Below are 16,947 nucleotides of genomic sequence, written 5' to 3'. Positions count from 1 at the left end.
TGGCTCAGCAGGTCAAGTGTTTGTCATGCAGGCACGACGATGTAAAAGTTGGGTGGTTATGACTGCCCACATGTAATCACAGTGCTTAGCAGGCACAGACAGGGGACCCAGCAGCGATGTGGCTAGCTAGAAGGATGGGCCAGTGCTGGTATATTGGTGAAATTATTAAGGCCACTCCATGTAGTTAAAAGGGAGGTTTATTTTGTGGGGTAACTTACATATGAAGGGATAGGTTACAGGGTCTGGAAAAGGTGTGGTGCAGCCTGGCGGTGTTCTCTGGAGAACTCTGCTCAGTCTACCTCCAGCATCCAGGGTCCACGAACCAAGAGAGCTGGCGCATCCGGATCTCGGGTCTCCAGGGTCCTCCCTTGGCCCCGCTTTGTAGGCATGACAGTTACCGAAGCCTCAGTGGGCGTTGGAACTTCCAGATCAAAACTGGAATGGCTACCCACTACACTGGTACATTGAGAGACCCCGCCTCTGTAAAGACAATGGAGGATGACTGAAGAAGACATCCAATGCCAACCTCTGGCCTCCACACACACATGTACACATGTGCACCTACACCTGTACTCATTTGTACTCATACACATGTGAACACGTGCACAAAGTACACGCGCATCACACACACTTACATATCTTTAAAAGCATTTAGTGAATGGATGTATAATCATTCAACCTCTGGCAATTGTCCTCTGAGGAACTATACTGAAGACATACCAATAGTGGTTTGCAATGCTTTATCCAAAGGAAGAATCATTAGAGCATTGTTCATGAGTCCAAAAAAGCTAAAAACTCCAGCAACGATGCTGTAAAGTAAAGTAGGTAATGATATCTGGTCCAGGGAGAAATTAAGAACTGTAACGCTAACAGCTAACTTTCACTTAGGAAATGCCGTTGAGCAACGTGTTAAAAGTGTGGTATAAATTCTCTTGTTTAATCCTTCAACATCCATATCATGCCCCACAAGGCCATTAAGCATGACACAAGTGTCCCAATTTCTCAAAAAAAAAAAAAAAAAAGATCCCACCAGCATGAGTCATTGGAACAATATACATCAGATGTCTTAGTTTACATCTTTTACCCCAAACAACTCTAGCTTTTATAAGAAGAAGGTAAGAAGAATTCTCCTCTCATATTGCATAGTATATAGCAATTTCTCTTTGTTGTTTTTAACAAATGTGCTATACAAGTACCAAGAGAACCACAGTGCACAGATGCTCATATTCTGTTCCTAACTGAATCTGAGCACTAGGTAGAGGTACCACTAAGGACAATGCTTTGCATCTGCAATGTAGAGCACTGATAATTTCTCTTACAGGTTTTGTGCCTAAAATGTCTAGCTTACAGATGCAGTGATTCAGATTTTCAAGTTTGTAGGAACATGTTTTGTCTTAAAAAAAAAAAAAAGTAAAAACTTGCTTTTAGTTTTATCACTTTGCATACTTTTGAAATAAAAATTAAGAAAGCATTTCTCTGAAAAGTATGAATATGCATTATTTGTGTAAATACACATTTAAGTATATACACATTTATGAGAACTCTAATTATACACCCTCATGCCTATACACATACCCAGTCCTACAATAAAACTGCTGAACACCCCCATGGAATAGTTCACTGGCCATCCCATTTTTCCTAGATAATGTATGTCCCGAGGCTTGTTTCTCTATGAATGAGGTATATTTGTCTCCCTGGTCTGTTCAGGTTGGCCTAAAGGGCCATTAATCATTCTGTCGGGAGCCCAAAGAGAACCCTCCAGAAACAGAAGGTGCAGTGAGCATGTCAGGCCTGGGCAGCGATGATGAAGGTGCCCAACCACCTGGGCAGAACCAGGCCCGGGCTGGCTGGTGATGAAGAGGGTCATTTGCTGCTTCGCTGCCTTGCCCTGCAAGCGAGGCCCCCACATGCCCACTCACACCCCTAGAGCAGTTCTCTTCCTAGTGGCAGAGGAAAGAAAAATGAGGTTTTTCCTCTCAATGGAAAAGGGACTGGACAGTGTCAATACAAAAAGAAGCTACAAGGAAGGACCACCCGCAGCAGCCACCCTCCAAGTACCCAACAGATATACACAACAAATGCTAAACTTTATACAGGAAGAAACACACTCCTCTGGGCTTCTCATGTTTCACTGTAATCCCTTTTTGTGTAGCTATTAAAACCTTCCACAGAAACCGCTCCAACACCCAGCCTTGAGGAAGTATGAGCTCAGTTCATAGGTGTTGATTTATATTCTTTTTGCAGATGGGATTGCATTTTATGGCTCAGGCTGGCCTGGAATGTGTGGTGATCCTCCTGCCTCAGCTTCCTAAGTGTTGGGATTTCAGGCATGAGCCTCTCCACCAAACTCTGCTTAAGCTCTGTTTTTGGTGTTGATGGACACCAGACAAAGCCAGGGCCAGGCCCCCTCCCCCACCAAAAAAACCAAACCAACCAACCAAACAACAGAAAAGCATGAACGTCTCAAGGGCAGCTCCCAGAGGGTCAAGTCTGAGGGAAGCATGGACTGGCATCACCTGTCGTCCTCCTTAAGCCTTGTCTCGAGTGACCTACCACCTCTTCTGGTGGGTGTCTTTTGGTCAGTTCAGTCCATTGTGGACTAAGGTTGAGGATCAATGAAAAGCTACCTCGAAGTAGGCATTCATACACTTCCCTATTACTATTCTGAAAATAAATTCGTTTTCCCAAGGGCACTTGGGCTAGGGAAGTGGGTCTGTCAGATACTTACTATCTCTCCCCAGTGTCTTATCCCCAGGGCGCCAAGGTTGTCACCCCAAGAAGGAAAGGACCCTCAGGGGTTCCCAGCGGCTACCATTGTGTCCCATCCCCTCAGTGACAGTGGTCCCTGTTCTTGTGCTTGCTTTTTGGCCTCCATAGCTGTTGTGGGGGTGAAGGATTTTCTTTCTCACCAGCGTTGAAACAGTACAAGACAAAAGCATACACATTTATTTAATATAAGTTTTAAATGACACGGGAGTTTGGGAAATCAAGACTTAAGGGAACAAGGAAATCCGTGTGCTTTTATGCTTAGCTTTGCTGTAGAGTGAGTCCTCACAGAGAAATGTGTGGCCAGAGTGGGTATGATCCTGTGGTAATAGGCTGGGAGAATTTAGCAAGGCTAGGGATTGTTCCGTGCGTCCCTTCAGAGAGACAGACAGAGGGCACCGTCTCCTCTGGGTGAGGGAAGTCACCTTTTACTCAGGTAGGGTCTCCTGATCTGCTTCAGGCAAAAGTCAGCTAATCCATTCATGGCCTGCTTCAGAGGTGAAAAGGTCAGAGACTCCTTCCTACGGCTCTTTCAAGAGGCCAGGATGCTGTATTGGGGGCTGCACTTCCTGGCTGACCTCCACGACAGTTCCTAGCTGTGGTAGTGTGGTGCCTAAGTGGCCAGCTCGCCCTAGGAAAGTGTCACGAGCCCAGAGTGGGAGCACCCGTGAAGGCTTCAGTCACTCCTTCCGGAAGCACAAAGGTGTGTAGCAGCAGGGAGGGGCTGGCACCTGGCAGTCCCTGGAAGCAGGTAACTCACTGTCAGCAAGTGTGGGAGCCAGTGGAGTTCCAAAAGGGTCTGAAGCAGGAGCTTTGACTCCTGGGGATCAGCTGATTCTACTGCAAATGAGCCCCCCCCCCATTTGTCTGGAAGCCTGTTGATGAACAGGCACCAATCACGTGTTGGATTAGATGAGTTCCGGCTGCTCCTCCCAGCCTTCCACCCATTAGCAGTTCTCCCCTCTTCTCTGTACAGTCTTGCTTCCCTGTCGATGAGAACACAGGTACCCACAGGAAGACAAAACATGTTGATTTGGTTCCCTTGTGATCTGAGTTTCACACCTTAGGGTGCAAAATGGATTGAGAGATATTGATCAAGATAGGCCCACTGGTTCACTAGTGGTATGAATATTATGGGAGTAATCAACCACTTTCTGGTTGGAGTTAAGGTCTGATCCTCAAGACAGAGATCATGCCTGGACCAAGAACCCGTGGCTTGGGTAGAACCTGTGGCTTGGGCCCTAGCGGGGAGCCTATTGCCATTATTCTGTTAAATAGATAGAGTATTAAACTGCCCTGCAGTACTTCTTCATGCCCACGGGTTAGTGCATGTCTTCATCCTCATCAAAGAAGCTTCTCTTTGCAGTAGATGTTGATTAATACAGAGACCCAAGCTAGCCAATGAGCAGAGAACATGAGACTATGGCATGCTCAGCTGTAAACAGGAGGACATCAATATCATATCCCCTCCATGGAAGAGGGGGTAGAGTTTGTGGAGCCGGAGGTAGTGGACGTGAGTGAAAGTGTTTCCCTGAGACAATAGCATCATCGCACACATGAATTCACCACAGCCGTAACTGACAAAATCAGGCCAGACAAAATCCCAGCATGGATGTACAGGGGGTGGCTTGTGAAGTCTCACCCCTATCAGAGAAGATATTGCAATTGATGACTAATGAGAAAGAGAGAGAGAGAGAGAGAGAGAGAGAGAGAGAGAGAGAGAGAGAGAGAGAGAGTTATTTTTCTCCAGCTCCTGAGAGGCCACCCATATTCCAGTAGATGGCCCTATGTCCATGCACACACTGACATCACTAAGCACACTCAGTGGGTTTTTTTTAAGCACATGAAATTGGGAGGTAAAAGTAATGAGGTGGGGGGTAGAGGAGGAATTAGGAGAGGGTTGACCAAAACACATTCTATGCCTATATGAAATTCTCAAGCAATAATAAACAAATACGAAATTTCAAAGAGCACAAACAAAAGCAACTCCCAAACCCTGAAAGTTTACCCAAGTAACTTTAGGGGTTCGGATGTTGCCAAAGACCTCTATTAGGCAGTACTTGACAAGATGAATCAAGAAGATGAACAGATACAGACAAACAAATACACACCAACAGGAACACTAGAAAAGAAATCAGGTTGGGAGAAAATACACAATGATCCCATACAGTGGCTTCACCAGCTGATGCCCTCGACAAGGAAAGAGAAATAGTCTCGGCACTTGACGGATAGACAGCTCAGCTGTAAAGCTGGGCTCCTGAGGAGAAATCACACAGACGAAGGTTTGTCTCTTGTCATCTGAGAGGAGGCCTCACTCCAAGGCCCACAGTGGCCTGGAACTTTCTATGTAGCCCAGGATCGCCGTGAATTTGAAGCGGTCCTCCTGCTCTCAGCCTGTACTGTGGACAATGAAGGCATGCGCTACCTCGGCTAGCTGCTTTGCTGTTTGGGGAAAGACTATGAGGAGCGGCTAATTAGCAGATGCAGAAACTTGGGAACTTTGCACTCACCAAGCTGCTCTTGGGGCACCAGGGTCCCAGTGAATACCGAGGGTGGGGGCAGTTGTTTTGTTTTCTCTGTGTGAAGAAAGCCAAGCCTTCATTCATCTAGATGCTCCCAGGGAGATGTAATGTGGACCTTTTGTTCTTGTTTTTTTCTTGCTGCACTGAAACCCATGCATGTCTCCTCTAGGACCCCATGACATCAGGTAGTTACCACTATAGGAATTGACTTTGCCAGAAGCGTTTTAGTCTCAAACAGAAAACAAAAATAGATGCACTTCAGAATGATCCAAGTGTTGTGCTTCTGATGTTTTTTTCATCCTCCCAACTGCAGTAAAAGAAATTCCTGCTATTTGAAATAATCACCAACTCTCCCGAGAAGCATTAACAATTAAGCAGCTCTCTTGTGTGGCCCTGCCTGCCTGACTAACCTGTTAGAGGCACATTGAACCGGAGGCGGTAACAGGAGCACGCTCAGCAGGTATGAAGAAGGCTCTTTTTCCTCTAACAGATACCGCAACGCACGCTTGCTTTGATAAACCCCGCCATTTCTCCTCAGCGCGACATTTCTGGAACCGTTCTATTGAAAACTCCTTTTGTGCTGAGGAGATCATGTGGGCCCTGACCCGGACTCTTTTTTTTCTCACATTTAAAACATTAGCAGGACACAGAAGTAGAAGACATTGCTCCAAAAGCATAACCACTCTTGGTCACGGTCAGTCATCTTCGGTGTACTGTGTTCCTGAGAATGTGGGGGAAGGATCCCACTGTAACTCGATAGCCCTGAAGCCAGGAGCACAAAGGCACCGCCTGCTCCCAGGCAGCTGCCTGGACAGGTAGCCTGGGAGCAGTGGGAGGTCAGTGAAGAAGACATGTCAAGAAGCATGCAGGCAGAAAGACTTCTTCTGTCTTTAAAAAGGAAAGGAAAACTGTTATTCTATGTCCACATTCATAAAACAATTATGCATCTACCAGCAGTGGTGACTTTTGCACCAGTATCGGATGGGCACATGAAAGATTAAATGCAGAGTCGTTGTATTTTCCCTGGGAGTAGTCAGGTACCAGGGAAGATTTGAGCAGCCTAACACAATATATAAAATTTAAATCAACTTGTTAGCTTGTTTTGTCCAATCAAATTAAAACACATATAAAACAAAATCCACCACCACCCCAGCCTTGATTATCCTTCCTTCTGTCTTTTTCAGGTCTGGAGATCGAATCCAGGACTTTGCACACACAGGCAAGTGCCCTGCCTCTGAACTGTGTCTCCAGCAGGCTTTTTATTTTTATTTTTTTAATTTTGAGACAGAGTCTCACTAAGGTACCTGATAAGTCTCGAACTCAATCTGCATCGCAGTTGTGATGCTGCTTGTGCCTGAGCCTCTTGAGCACCTGGGACCACAGGCCTGTACTGTGGTGATTTTGTGTTCCCCAAAAATATTGTGCACCCTAATAAACTTATCTGGGGTCAGAGAACAGAACAGCCACTAGATATAGAGGCCAGAAAATGGTGGCACACACCCCTTTAATCCTAGCATTCAGGAGGCAGAGATCCATTCAGATCTCTGTGAGTTCAAAGCCACACTGGAAACAGCCAGGTGTGGTAACATGAGCCTTTAATCCCAGGAAGTGATGGAGGGAGGCAGAAAGGTATATAAGGCGTAAGGATGAGGAACTAGAGCTGGTTAAGCTTTTAGGCTTTTGAGCAGCACAGTTCAGCTGAGAGGCATCCAGTCTGAGGAATTGGCAAGGTGAGGTAGCTGTGGCTTGTTCTGCTTCTCTGATCTTTCAGTGTTAACCCCAATACCTGTCTCCAGGTTTGTTTTATTAATAAGACCTCCTAACAATTTGTGCTACACCGTACCACCAGGCCTGGCTCCATCATACAGAGCCTTCTTAAAGTGCACTTCTTAAAGTAATAGCAAGTATATCCACATCACTATGCAACAAATCTCTATAACGTGTCTTCTCCTCCTCCTCCTCTTTCTTCTAATTCTTTGTCTTCCTTCTCCCTCCCTCCCTCTCTCTCTTTCACCGTGTGTGTGTGTGTGTGTGTGTGTGTGTGTGTGTGTGTGTGTGTGTGCTTCTTCACATGCATTCTGAGAATCAAACTCATGCTTGTAAGGTAAGCATTGACTAGGCCATCTCCCTAGCAAAACTAAGCATAATATCCATGCAACAGCCTACTGTTAACAAGTTCTTATTTATAACAAGCTTGTGTATTAACTGCTGAAATTAATTACACTAAATAAAGACTAAATCTGGCATGGTGACACTTGTAATCCCATCAATAAGGAAGCTGAGGTAGGGTGATTGCCATGAATTCAAGATCAGACTGGATAAGATAACAAGACCCCAACTCAAAATAAACAAACAAACAAAAACAGAACACAAAAGAATGAACAAAATTTAATCATAGAATCATGGCCTTTGCTAGTCTTTATTCATATTTATTTATGTACACACACATCATGACAAATTAGAGGTCAGAGGAGCCAATTCTCTCCTTCTACAGCATGGATCTCAGGGATTAAACTCGGGTCCTCAAGCTTGGTGACAGGTGCCTTTGAATCACTGAGCCATCTTTAAAGACGAGGTTTTGCTATTCTTTAAGGAAAGCTTCTAATTTGGGAGCATTTTGCCGACCAACTAAACAATCCATTTGGACAGCAAGTAAGGAACTCGGAACAGAATGAAGCTGGGAAGGTTAGCACCTAAAACACACATGCTAAGGTCCAGCAGATTGCAGGCACTGAGCCACAGATGTCTCCGGCAGCCCTTCAATGGCCTGTAAAAAGAGAAGCAGAGGAAGGTACGGGAATCAAAAGCTCATCTCCTGACCTCTCCGGAGATCCGGCAGAAAATGAGTTTCAGGCAGGACTGGGAGTGAAGAGTCAAGACAAGAGGAGTGTGACGGATTAAGACCAAAAGAGCTGGAGAGGAATGAAAACGGATGGATCCCATGCAAGAAATTCAAAAGGAAATTTGAGCATCCTTTTAGAGGTCATGGATGCAAGGACTATCTGCAATTTGCTTGCCCCAACCTGGGGGTGAGAGAGTTCAAAGGCTTCAAACACTAGGAAATAGTAACTGTATTAGGAGATAGAAATGATGTGGGGGGCGAGGGGAGGGAAGGGAGCGTGTATCTGGTAGTGTACAAGAGTGTGTGTGTGGGGGGGGGCAATGCATGTCCATATGAGTGCAGATCAGATGTTGATGTTGGATATTTTCCTCATTCTTTACCTTATTTTTGGAGACAAGAGCTCTTACTAAACCTGAACCTCACCTATTCAGCCAGACTAGGTGGCCTCTAACTCTGGGAATTTTCCTTCTTCCACTTTCCTGTACTGGGATACAAACACACCACACTACAGTACCTAGCTTTTTATATGGCTACTGTGGATCCGAACTCAGGTCCTGCACTGTGTAGTAAGCATTTTATCAACTGAGTCACTCCCCACCCCGCCCAGTCCCAAGAAATGTTGAGTTGATCTTTGTGTGATGCATATGTGTTTCAGGTTGTCACACTGTGCCTGACAAAAAAATACACAGTTTCTGTGTATCCAGTAAAGGGGGAAAAATTACATCAAAACTGCTGACATAGATTTCTGAGAGTCTAGTGGAGAGTGAGGTCAAAGTCAGGTCACAGGCAATTGGTGTGTGAATAAAGGAAACTTCCTCAGTCACTACTAAGCCGACCTGGATACAAGAATTCACCTTCAAATCGATTGATTTCTAAGCCAAACACCGAAGATCGGTACCCCAGTGGATCAGTCACATTTCCATCACTTTCCTCCTGTACGATACACTGCATTCTATAGGGTTCCAGGATTGTCTTCTAAGGAGGAAAATCCTTCAGATGCTGGCAGAAGAATCTACTAGAACAAAAAATGAGAGGAAATGTCTGCTTAATGTCAGGCATAAACAGAGATGAAAATCAGTCTCTTAGAATACATGGCATGGGGAGGGGGTCTCAAGAGAGAAGAAATAGTCAAAGGCAATGCTCCCAGCAGCACCTTGCCCCTTGACTTGGAAGGAATCTTCTCAGCATTTCCTGAATCAGGAGTTTTCAAGCATAAGCCACAGCGCTTTGACATAGTTATCCCCCGGGGTCTGCAGAGGATGAGTACTGCTCATGGACCTTCTAGAGCTGTTGCTGGTGGGATTGGATGGTAACAGCCCATAAACTGGAGAGATCACTGGGGTTTGCCTGGAAGACAAGTTCCAAAGTCACCAAAGGAATCATTTAAATACTCCAAGCTTCTGGTTTTCTATCTGGAGTATGACTGTGGTAATGCTCTCATAAATAATCATGAGAGGAAAGGGGAACCAAATCAGAAGCAGGAAAGTGCTAAACAGATTTACTAATGGAGCACGCATATCCAGCAACAGGGCATATGAATCCCAGTTAGACTAGACCCTTTTAGCTGCAAAGATACCAGATACATGATAAAATGCAACATCTAGAAAGAGCTAAACTGGAAGCCAAATTAAGGGTCATAAGGGCTGCAAACAAAGGGAACTGAAGCCAGAAGAGTGAGGAGAAGCAGCCCCTGGTTTTTCTCTGTGGAGACATGTAGTGTTCTTACCTAGAGCGAAAGAAGAGAGGGTGAAGTCTTGGGCATAGAACTCATGTGGCACTGAAAGAAGCTAATGGCTAGAGGTGTGGCTTAGTGGTACTTGTCTTGCCTGCTGGAAGTGCTGGAGTCATTCCCCAGGGCAGCATAAGGAGGAGGAGGAGGATGGTGAAGAAGACAAGAACAATGATGATGATGATGATAATGATACAGTGATGACGAAGACAACTATTCATTGCTAGGGGCGTGATGAAAAGATGCTATGGGATAGCGTAAATAGCAGAAGTGTATTTACTCAGAGATCCGGAGGCTGAGCAAGGTGGGTTCTCCTTCAGCCTCTCCTTGACTTGCAGATGGCTACCACCTTGAAGTAGTACCGCTATGACTGATGCTCACATGATCCCCACGCGACCTTTCCTCTGTACACGGATCCTTGATGTGTCTTCCTCATCATAATAGGACTTTGGTCCTGTTGGGTAGTGCCCACCTTCACGTCTTCCCCCAAATACAGTCACTTTACAAAGAAAATGGGAGTTAGTTAGGGCTTCAGCATGTAAATTTGGGGAAGGACCCAGTTCATGGTGTAACAAGGTGGGCCAACAAGACCCCTGCGCTAGACCTAGAGCAGCAGTGAGGAAATGGGGAATCACCCTACTTGTCACTGTCCTTACACAAGAGGGGAAACTCTGCAGCCCAAGCTTTGTAGGTACAGATGTTGGAACCTCCCCTTCCTGCACGGTGCAGGGAGCATGGTTAAGAAACTGTCCTGCACCTCGATGGAGGAGACAGCTGTCCACCATGATCACAGTGATCCTGCACAATATTTCCCTCGAGAAGCCACCTCTTAGTACTTGTGCCACGCTGTCCACTGCCCCCAACAACTGGCCTTGTGCTCAGTTAGGGGTCACCTTTCTCACTTCTAGCCAGTTGGCCTACTCCCGGTTTCTTCTCTGTGAAGAGCAGGTGCCATGTTGGGGGGGGGTATCAGACAGCCACACCATTTCAACAGCACTGATAGGGTCAGAAGCGTTTTAAAGGATACCTGTCACACACGCAGCTCTCAATTCCGTGAAAGCACGTTAGGTACCTGAAGTGAAGGAGACACACCTCCCTGTGGGACTGTCCTCTCTGTACGACAGCTGTTTTCAGAGACATCATCGAGCCACTGACGTCTTAAATCAGAATGGCTGTAAGGACCCACTTGGGACCGTCCTGAGATGACCAGGCCAATTGACACTCCCTGTGGAAGGAGAGAAGAGGGTCCTGAGGCCTTTAGGAGAGCCTCACATGGCCCCTCCTCTCCCGGAGATTCCAATCCTTCTACGTAAGAGGTAAACAGCTCACCGGGGTGGGACTTCTTAGTGGTGTCCCTACTCATTTGTCACCCAGGGGATTTCTTGGCGATTGTAGCCGCCCGTGAGCCACCCATATTCCCAGAGATAACTCCAGTAAACACATTACCTCACCAATGACTTGGATGGACTCCTTTGGTCTGTTGGTGCTCTCTCTACCTGGGGGCAGATGTTTCTTCAGTTTCCCCAGGAAAAGTCACACAGTATCTCCAAGCTGCATCTTTACACTGTCTTCCCTCTGGAAATTCCTCTCTTCACATAGCATTCATTGCAAGGACACAAGTCAGAGGGACTTACCCTACTGCTGTGTGCTATCAGGGCTTAGCTAATTACAGCTGCAGTGTCCTTTCCCAAATAAGGTCCTAACCTAAGGTACTACAGGCTTCAGCGAGGGAGGATGACACAATCCAACCTATAATAGATACATACAGTACAAAACATATGTTTTCAATTACATGACGTTGTAAATAGAAAGCAATGTTGTGTAGTATTTATGGACTTATAAATGCAGAGTAAATGTACAAAACATGTGTGAGAAGGAAAACAACTTCAGGATAAAACCTTCCTCCGGAGAGGGAGAACAGGAGGGGGCTGGAAAGGAGAGGCAACCTTATTTTAACATTCAATTATTTTAAAACAGGACAAAATACCGCTAAGTGTTCAGATGTCAGTGTCTATCTTAATCCATGTTCTGTTGCTGTTACAAACACTGGTGACCAGTTGGAAGTTCATTAGGCTCATGGTTCTAGAGGCTGGGAAGTAAACCATGGTGCTGCATCTGATGGTGTCCCTCATGCTGCATCTTAGCATCATGAGGCTATCATATGATGAGACAGAATACACACACTAACTCAGGCCTCTCTTCCCCTCCTAACAAAGCTCCTGAAACCATCACGGGCTCCACCCTCACGAATAGATCAGTTGTGTAGCTCTTTCCTCCAAATTAAATGTTCTTCCCTGGAGAGAGGCCCATAAGACTCAGGAATCTAAGAAAACATACAAGGTTCAGGAAGTTCATGAAAGTTATGAAATTCACATGATACACACCCCCAGGATATAAAAGCAGTCAGTAATTACCTCAGAGTGGAGACTCTCTAGTGGAGCTGCAGGCTAAGCTGGACTTGGTTGGAATTGTTTCTCTAGTCCATCATCAGTCAGCAATACATAGATATTTGTTTGAATCCCTCCAGGAAAAACCATAAACCACATCTAATCCTAAATCACACCCAAAGGCCTCCTTAATAGGTGAATTTGGGGACAAGGTTATAACACATGAATTTAGGGGAACACAAACAGACTGTAGCTGTGATTATGGTGACTGTCATCTTATTCTCTGATTGTTTCTTTGTATGTCTTAATTATCTCAACATTTTGTTTGTTTATCTGAGAATGTAGCAATAGGAAAGAAGTGTTCTTTGCTATGACGATGGTGAGGTGTTTGAACATGCCTGGATGCAAAGCAATATTAAGTTTGTCTTGGTAAAGACATCACGAAGCATCCAGAGGCAGGTGATAGCAAGAAAGGGCTTACTTGCAAAGGTTGACTCACAAGCCAGCCAGGACTGCATGGGGATGGATGGATTCCATGTCCAGCCGGCAGCCACAGGAGCAGGACGATGGGGCAGGTCGATACAGGAGAAGAGGATGACAATACAAGGTGAAGACACACTGCCAAGGTCAACAGGAAAGGCAAGGCTGTGACACAGATGTCAGTAAAACACAGGTTATCCAGGTCCAGACCCGCCATCCAGGTAGACAGACATCCGAGGGGCAAGTCAAGGTGAGCCAATCCAATAGGAGTGCCACTGGCTCAAGCCAGGCGGGGTTATGAAATTTGTCTGGGTTCAGGAAAAGAAGCCATGTTTCCACAGCTCCCCCCCACTGAAAACTGCACCCCAAACTCACTGGGAGCTAGGCAGTCACAGCTTTGCATGCAACTTGGAGCAAATGCTAGAAGAAGACAAGGAGGAAGTCAATGGGTTTGCTCCCCTCCATTTCGGAGTAGTTGGGAAGAAACAACCTTGGTCAGGCCTAGATCCCGACCCCACAATACTTACTACTTCATTTAATACTCATATCAATCCGATGGTCTTGGACCCACTTCACAGGTGAAGAAACTGAGGCTTGAAACGGGCACATAACCAGCCAGGTAGCACAAGCAATACTGTTCCTTTTCTCTTTAGGAATTGGGAGAAGTTTACTGCAGGATATTAAAAGGAGGAAGAGCTGGTTTCTTAAGAGAGAGTTGCCTAACAGAGAGAGTGGACCACAAAGCCGAGATCAAACCTCAGCTGCTTCATTTTCCCCTTACAGTCTGGGTCGCTGTGCATTATGGGTGCCCACCTGACTCCATCCTCAGGCACTGGGGACACATCAACAAGTCTGATAAAGTCTGTGTTAGCTGTACATACGTTTTAGAAGTCTGTTCATCCCTCCGTCTTAATAACAACTGTGAGACTGGAGGGTTTTGTTTTTTTTTTTAAAACAGAGCATTCCTCCGTAAATCACCTCACTTAAAAGATATTATTTTTATTCTTTACATACATCACATCCCAACCACAGTTTCCTTTACCTCCACTCCTCCCAGTCAGAGGAGTGTGTGTGTGTGTGTGTGTGTGTGTGTGTGTGTGTGTGTGTGTGTTGGGGTAGTTGCAAGACAAGAAGGTGTGATCCAGGATTTGAACCCTTAGGTGGCTCTGCTCCCTGGGAAGGCCAGGATTTCTGAAAGACACTTCTAATCATTTTAGAAGGGACAAAACAATATGGATGACCTTTGAGCTGCAAGGACAAGCAGGAGACTAGTCCTGATGGGCTGTGCGCCAGCAGGGAGACCCTGGTCTGGCTGAGTACACAGCGATTATTATGCTAGCCGGAGGAGGAAAAAAGTCAATTCAAAAACTGCTTGTTCATGTCACGGTAAATCCTTAATGGATTTAATGAAAATTCTTCTCCTTCATGAGATATTTTCTATTTTAAAGAAGAACGGCAAATTAATACAGCATTTCCAATAGCCTTTAAGTCAGGTTTAATTGGGGCAATCCCCTCCAGTGAATCGGAAGATGACATTCATCTTCGCTGCCTGGGTAGAATGTTAAACTAGAGGCAGAGGTGAAATGTCAACGTAAAATAATGCTAATAATTATTCTGAATGTTACATTCTCCTTGACTTTGGAATTTAAAGGGCCAAAATGAAGGCTTTTTTTGTCAAAAGTCAAGAAGTCATCTAGAGACGTGGCTGACATTTATGATTAATGTAATCTGGGATTATTAGGAGAGAAATGTAGGCTATGATTAGCTTCTCATATCTCAGTATTTCATTTTTATATTATTATAGGAACCATATAGTATATGGATATTAAAAAAAATGCTGACATGCCATGGATAATCCTAATCTCCTGGAAATTTCAAAAGGAAACCTCCAGAGAGAAGGCCTTTTAATTAAAGTGGCAGTGACCAAATGGCAGTGACCAATTAATTAAATTTGTAGCGCTGTAGTGAAAGAAAGAAGAAAACGACCCCATCCAAGGCTAGATAATGATTTCTTAGGCACAACACACGTGTGCGCACAAAAGAAATCAAGCCTCTGTCTGCCGGGGCCTGTCCCTTCCGAGAATGTTCTGGTTCATTGGCAGTGACAAAGGAGACAAAGCACAGCCTGAGCAGGACCTCCATGCTACGCCCTGAGCTGGCAACTCCGCTGCCTCAGAAGAGTGAGGCTGTGACTGAGAGCAGAGGCCCTCCGGAGGAGGAGGAGACATGGCTGGGAGAGGCTGGGGAAACGTTAACCCTCACTGAAAAACAAGGCTTCGGGTCCAAGGCCGGAGCTGGGAAGAATGCAGTGGAGCCTGCTCCTCCTGCTCCTCAGAACTCGGGTCCCTGCTCCTCAGAACTCGGGTCCCTGCGCCAGGCTGCCGCCTTCCCTGGCGACTTCTCTCCCAGAAGCGTAAGCAGGAACACCAGAGGTGCGATGCCAGAGAGAGACAGGTCAAGACTCACTCCAGGAAAGAAAAACAAAAATCAAACAAGCAAACAAACAAAAACAAAAAACAGAAGGTGAGGAGGGGATGGCTTGTAAATAGGTGAAAAACTACCGGAAGGACTTTGAAGAGAGATGGGGGAATGACCCTGGGTTAAACCTCTAACTGTGAAAAAGAAAATAAAATTCACTCACCAAAGTGGGAAACTTTGGGGGGGGGGTGTACATATAAACACATACACACATGTATGTATATACATAGTGTGAATATATATATATATAATTCTGATATATGTTAAACTTAAACATATGGTACAGCATATCTTCTATTTATAGTAGTATTATTTGTATTTTTTTCCTCCATCAAGGAGGGAGGAGAGACAGAGAGGGAAGAGAGGAAGAAGAAGTGAGAGGGCCGGAGAAGGGAAGATGAGGGAACAGCGGACGTGGAGAGAAAGGAGAGAGAAAGGAGAAAGCTCCGAGGCCCACAAGTGCGGCTTTCGGTACATCCTGGTGTACATTGCTGACATTTCTAGGAATTTCTGATCACCTCTCTGGTAATGAGGAAGCAGATTCTCTAGCTTGGAGTTTCCCTCTCAGGTTCCCATCAGCTCAGCTATCTGGGTGGCGATTCTGTGTACATCCCCCGTGAAAATCTGTGCTGGCCACGAGAAAGACGAGCTCTCCCACGATCTGAACGGTCTCTGTAAGCTTCAAGCATTTTATATCAGAGGAAATTTAAAGGATATCATTTGAGCTTGGGATGGCTCTGGATGCTGAGGCAGGAGGATTGCAAGTTTGAGTCCTGACTGGGCTACAGGGTGAAAACCTTTCTAAAAGAGAGGGAGGGAGGGGGAGGGAGGGAGGGAGGAAGGAAGAAAACCTACCAAACCAACCAACCATGACAACCAAACCACAGTAAAGGAAGACTGTTGGAAAAGGACTCACATAGCACTTCTTACATTGTATAACATATAATGTAACATATGTATATTACACTAAGATGCTTGTGAATACAAATGGAAGTGGTATGCTTGGCAATCCCAATCAAAGGTTGAGTCAACTTTGTTCAAAAACCTTCTAAATCAAGGTAGCCAACAAAAAGACCAGAAAAACGTTTAAAGCAGTGGTTCTCAACTTGTGGGTCATGACCCCTCTGGGGATGAACGAAGACCAACACCATAGCAAAAATCACAGCAATGCAATAGCAACAAAATCATTTTATGGTTGGGGGGTCACCACAACACGAGGGACTGTATTAAAAGGTCACAGCATTAGGAAGGTTGAAAACCACTGCTGTGAGCATCCAACCCTGAGATATGACCATTATCACAGCCTCTCTAAGTCATTCCAGCCCCGCAGATGCCATCAGATGGAAAGATGTCCTCTGACTGGCATCATCAGAACTTAGAAGGCAGAGCCACAGGGCACAAAGAAAAGATGTAAGTGGGAAGATCTCTAACCATCAAAATTCGTCACTGCCTGGAGCTGGTTGTGACCACTAAAACTTCCCCCATAGCTCAATTTGCATTTCAGCATTCTTGGTAGCCCTGGAATGTGGTGATGCAGTAGCCACTGTGTTCCCTCCCTTGAGGTCTGATGGGAGAATCAAAGAAGCCAGATGGCAGTGGAAACAGTTCTGACAGCACTTGTCCATCCACAGAGGTCGTAGGGATACGTGATGAAGGGACAAGCCCAGGATCTGACGTAGGAAATGCCTTGGAGGGTACAGGGAGTAGAGAAAGCCCCGAATGAATGTGTCAAGTGTGGAGAAA

The 16,947-nt window shown here is 45.5% G+C and overlaps 1 long non-coding RNA gene across 1 annotated transcript; it reads right to left on the bottom strand.

Moving 5' to 3' along the window:
• Positions 1–7,795: 7,795 nt before the first annotated feature.
• LOC114701026 lies at positions 7,796–13,686 on the bottom strand. The gene is made up of 3 exons (XR_003735764.2): positions 11,306–13,686; positions 8,985–11,084; positions 7,796–8,055 (listed from the first exon to the last, which is right to left on the bottom strand). It is a non-coding gene; the product is annotated as an uncharacterized LOC114701026 (long non-coding RNA).
• Positions 13,687–16,947: the final 3,261 nt, after the last annotated feature.

The sequence above is a fragment of the Peromyscus leucopus genome, chromosome 5, assembly GCF_004664715.2.
Source record: "Peromyscus leucopus breed LL Stock chromosome 5, UCI_PerLeu_2.1, whole genome shotgun sequence".
Classification (NCBI taxonomy): Eukaryota; Metazoa; Chordata; class Mammalia; order Rodentia; family Cricetidae; genus Peromyscus; species Peromyscus leucopus.
This window is presented reverse-complemented; position numbering and strand designations above follow the sequence as displayed.